The following is a 6,000-nucleotide window of genomic DNA, read 5'->3' on the forward strand; positions in this document are numbered from 1 at the left end:
ACGTTATATGGTTGAATTCACGTACAATTTTTTTTTTGGAGTTAGAACACGTAGATCAATTCTTTTCTTCTCATGTGGATGATCAATTGATCATTATTATTTAACGAAATTAATCATTAGCCCACGAGCCAAAATTATTGAGGAGCTAGACCAATTAAGGGATCTACTTAAGTTTTTTTATAGTATAAATTCTAATTCTTTGTATATGATATTCTAGTTCTAATAGTAAGATTAAAATCCAATTTTAATTTTTAGCTGAGACTTTTAAGGCACAATTCAAGACTACCTACAAGATGAACGTTCGATATATGATGCTTTTATCACCTAATTTTCGTTTATCTAAACTTATTTTACACCTTGTTAACTAAATCAGGGTCGTAGCCTTTATTAGCTCTTATCTAAACTACTTATCTATGTTTATAATTCTTAAAATAATTGGTAAATAAAACATCCTCGAATCCAATTTATATTAGCCCTCCGAGCTTATTTGTGATGCAGTTTCTAGTATCAATTTACATCTTGTAGGGTAAAATGATTTAATTTATCAAATATTAGACATATCTAAGAATTTTTTTGTATTAGGTAATGTACTTTCGTATGTAATATAACATTATCATCATAAGTTTGAACAAGAATAACACTAGATTGACAAAAATGACTGAATTCAATGTTTTGAGGATAAAATTAAGCTGCCAAATGAAGAACTTTGGATAGAAAAAGTGTGGACTAAAAGCATGTGCAGCATGACAAATACAAAGATAAAAAAACCACATGAATAACTACGAGTACTGTTTAATTAAATCCAAATTTACATACACTGGACCGACATACATAAATCCAAATTTACATACACTGGACCGACATACTTCACTTAATTAATTAACTTATCTCTTCAGCCTAAATTAGTTAATATTATAACAAAAAATCAATAAAACAAAGCTTAAGAATTTAAAATGATCATAAATAAAAATTAAAAGTCTTTAAAAAAAATTACAAGTGCCTCTAATTTGTCCAAGTGTGCCTACAAAATGAAGTGGAAAAACAAAATGACAAAAGTATAGTTAAGTTAGGCCGTATTTAGCATTCCAAAACGCCTATATAATTGACGCTTAATTTCTGGGGTGTGCCGTAAGTTAGCTACTTGTCACACTTGTAAAATTTTCATGTTATTTTGTTCAGAGATTAACTTATAATAGTAATGACAACCGTTTGAAGTTACAGGATTCGGGTGCTCGATCACGTAAGTACTGTAGTTTCGATCAGGTGACCACAAGTCCACAATATATAAATGTAATCTCTTGTGTTTATCCAAATACTGAATGTTATTCAATAACTATTTTTGGACGTGCAGAAGGCGTAAAGAATAAATGATATATATGAGATTTGATCTTGGGTATTAGTACCACTTAAGAGTTAAGACTACAATAGAAGGTCTTGTATATCACTAGATAGTAAGTTGGTCGAATTACATAAGATATTAATTAGTTACAAATGAATTTACTAGTGAGCAAATTACTCGAGAAATTACCCTTTTAATCATCAACTTTTATACTGCGTAATATAAGAACTAAGTGTTTGATAAAACAATTTTGACATTGTACCATGATTAAATACATTTTTCCAGCTAAAGTTACCCTAGTTGATTACATATTCACTATCAAGTGTATGTAAGTATATAGGAAGTATTCAAATTAAAGACACCGTCTCATATAAAATCTTGCCAAGTATAGGCGTTTGTGAATTTGTTTAGTTGTGCACATCAGCACATGTATGTAGTAATGTCTGTATGGAGTACTACTACAGATGTGTAAACATAGTATCATGCAATTGTTATCTGTTACTCTTTTATCGTGTAAAAAATTTGATGAGCAACAAACTCCGCAAGAAAGATTTGATAAAGTTAGAATCAAGATTTGTCAACTTCACATATTTATTACTATCAATTATTCCATTTAATAAAAGTATTTTTTTGTCAAAGACCCCGTTTCACATATAACCTAGCTAGCCAAGTGTAGACTTTCACGAATACTATATACAAGTATGTGTGAACATAACTCGTAACTGTCTTTCTTTGTTACTCTTTTTAAAGTGTGAAAATTTATGAGCAACAAGTCCGTAAAAAAGAATTGGTTAAGTTAAAATCAAGATTTGTCGAGTTCACAAAACAAGTACTACTACTTGAGGTGATAGAGTGATTTAAAGAGCTAAAATAAGTAAGGGTCTATTTTAGAAGTACAAAAGCGAGTAGGATAACATGATACTTTAGAGTAATCGTAAACTTTAAGTCTTAAAATGCACAAATAAGATTGGGCAATGGTGGTTGCAAACATTTACCTACACAAATTTTGATTCGGTTTTATCATATTGGACCACCTCTTCTTTAAGATGCTGTCCCGAGGTCGTAACTTTGATGTTCCCCTACTTAGTACGTACTACGATTATTATTGACATATCAAAAGTGATAATGGAAGTTTTGAGACTAGAAAAGTACATTCGAGAGTGAGAATTGGTGATTGTAAATTTGCTACGTAACATTTTTTGTTTGGTTTGCGGTAACATTTTCTCGGTTGAGAATTGGTTTGCAGTAGAGGAAAATTTGACAACAAACAAACTTAACAGGGTTACTTTTACTATCGATTATAATAATACAAGAGTCAATTCGCATAATTTTAGCATGATATAATTGTAAGAGATGCGTGGTGATTTCCACCACACTTATCCAATGACAACATCCTTCATTTTCTTTCTTCATACAGGTCAATTAGTCTCAAATCACATGTGTGCCTGCTAGATTGTACTTTGTACTTAAGAACAAATTTACTAAGACACCCTTGCACATGCTATCTAGTCTCTCATAGTCTATACATCTTCCAACCAAAAAGTTAGCTTCATCTCTATTCACACTAAATTACTACAAGTCTCAATCCTCCATTAAACAAACATAAAAATTCCAAAAGTTGACCATTATTCTTACAATTCCCTATCTCAATTCCTTATCCCCTTGAAACAAACACCCCATAAATTTACAAATAAGCACAAGGACAATCTCATCCACTAAATCATTTCTCAAGCGTAGGCGTATATGTGGTGTTGTGTGTGTTACCTCTGATTCTTGGGATATCAGATCATGCTATCAAATCCTTACGGGTAAAAAACACACCAAGGGGAGGATTTTAGCCAGCAAGGCCATAAGCATTGATAAAAAAAAATAATGCAACGGATACAATAACAATTTTTCTCGTGAAGAGATTCTCTTAATATGTTGTTTTTTTTTTCGTTTCCTTACTAAAAAAAAAAAAAAAGCATTACGAAATTTGCAATTACAATTTACAACACTATCTTAGTTTTATTTTCACATTAAAAATAAAATACAACAGATCAAGTTCATTAAAAATTATGTGCCAAATACACTTTAATATATTGTAGCTTCATATATGTCAATACATAATATGCTTTATTATTGATTAGTACGTCATAAATATATGTCCTCTATTCTTTAAGTATTGAAATGTTTACCTCTTTTAATACATACATAACGTTAGTTGGTACTATAAGTTTCACCTCATGTGGAGTATAAACGAAAAAGATCGAGCCACCATCACCATTGAATAATCATTAATGAAAAAGCTGACGAGGTCTCCAACAAAATAGGCCACACAACAAATGAAATCCGTGAGTTACAACATACAAACAACCCTTACCTATGTGCACACTTTTGATTGGTTCCCTTGCAATTGTGTAGTAAATTATAAAATATAAAGTAGAGAATAATGACACAAATAAATGGTCATCTACTTGTATTACTACTATCAAGATGGTCGTAGCAACTAACAAGCATGTCATTGAGGCATGCCATATTGCCATGATGTATGGTACTAATTATATACTTCATTTAGCCCTTTCTTTTCTACAAGATATCCCATACATTATTTGCTATGACACCAAAACTCCTAAAGTGTAACCGCATGCACTACATTATACGCAATGCCAATAAATCTACTACTTTATGCCTTCAGCTTTTTCGCGTTTATTTTCCCATATCTTTTACTCCTTTAAATTTTTGGGTTATTTACACCCATGGTTAAACTAGGCTTTTTTAATATATATAATAAAATCTTTGTTTATATGTATTAGAAAATTGATAAAATTCTAGCATCATTTACATTTAAATCACTTATCCTTAATTAAAAATATTATCTATAAGGCAATTATTAAGCAAAACATCAGTCATAATAAAATGTAGGTTGGTTGTTAGGAACTATAAGGTCCATGTCCGTGGAATTAATTTTTGAAATTTCCAAATTTAATCAAGTTAATAAGCTATGCCGTAATGATAACTTATATACTCAATGATATACCCTAGTTTCTTTATGTCTCATACATAATAATTAAACTACATCGCCACATAAAAAGCTCTAACATATATTGTAAAAACTTAAAGAATTCATGGATGTTTGTATTAAATTAAATTTTCATAGATATTGGATTTTTAAAGCAGAGAAAGCATGGATTAACATAGATACATCTAAAAAAAAAATTTAAAAATAAAACACATATATTATAGATGGCAAAACCCATAGATATAAATTAAAAATTGCATTAATTAGTTTTGCAATTTGAGGGTTTAAATAAATTACCCGATGATTAGATGGAATCGACCAACAAGCGAACAATATTAAGCTATACGGAATTACGGAGTATATTAAAAGACTAATAGATTATTGTTTTGCAAATAAATACACGTCCATGAAAATATTAGAATAGAGTTTATGCGTGTCATTCACACTGGCACATGTCATACACATTGATACTCGCCAGTATTTGATGCTTTAGGCCTCTAAATAGACACTTAGCTATGTGCACGTGAGAATCACATCATTCAATTAATGAATCGAATCACACTTGACCGTTTTCCATTTAGAAGATATTCGGTGATATTTTTTATGACCCCATCAAAAAAAATGGAGTGTATTATCTTAATTGTGGAAGGCCCTCATGTCCCAAATCATCCCCAAGTTACTTCACCAATCCAATCGAATTTATAAGACATAATTAGTATTGCAATCAAAATCAAAGTAAAATTTAAAGGCGCCAACACCACCGCCAACTAACACTATCTTAATCTTACTATACTTTTCATTGGTGAAAATTGCATTATTAGTTACCAATAGGATTGATTTAAATGTCTTTGAAGTGACAGCAAGTAGTAATGTGTGTGTCAAAAAAAAAAAAAAAATAGTAATGTTACAAGCAAAAGTTTTAAAATAAAAATATTATACAGTCTTTCATCTAAGGGCCTGTTCACATTTACTTAATTTTAGTTCAGTTTAGCTCCAATCAGTTCAGTTCAGCTCCAATCAGTTCAGTTCAGTTCAGCTCTTATGGCCTGTTCACATTTACTTAATTTCAGTTCAGTTTAGTTCAGTTCAGCTCCAATCAGTTCAGTTCAGTTCCAATCAGTTCAGTTCAGTTCAGCTCTTAATTTCCCTCTCACATAAAATATTCATTTCAGCTCAGTTCAGTTCAGTTCAGTTCCAATCAGTTCAGTTCAGCTCCAATCAGTTCAGTTCAGTTCAGTTCAGCTCAATTCAATAAATATGAACAGGCCCTTAATTTCCCTCTCTCATAAAATATTCATTTAAGCTCAAATCAGTTCAGTTCAGCTCCAATTAGTTTAGTTCAGTAAATGTGAACAAGCGCTAAGTTATCCACCACAATTATTTTACAGTTTTAATTAGTGTTTTACTTTCTAAACTTAGATTTCCTGACAATTATAAGAGATCGAATAAAACATGACATAGTCACATACTCACATTACCGTCATGTATGTTGTAGAATACGCCCTAAATCTAGAGGGTAAATTGAATTACTTCTATTTCCTCCGAATATTTTTTTTTTATTATTATTTTTTTTTATAAAGCAATTCAACTCTATATTTAACTTCATCATTTATTGATGAGTTTTACTTGGTTCCCAACCAATCAAAATAAATCTCCTTTT

Source organism: Chenopodium album, chromosome 20 (assembly GCF_948465745.1).
Source record: "Chenopodium album chromosome 20, dcCheAlbu1.1, whole genome shotgun sequence".
NCBI lineage: Eukaryota > Viridiplantae > Streptophyta > Magnoliopsida > Caryophyllales > Amaranthaceae > Chenopodium > Chenopodium album.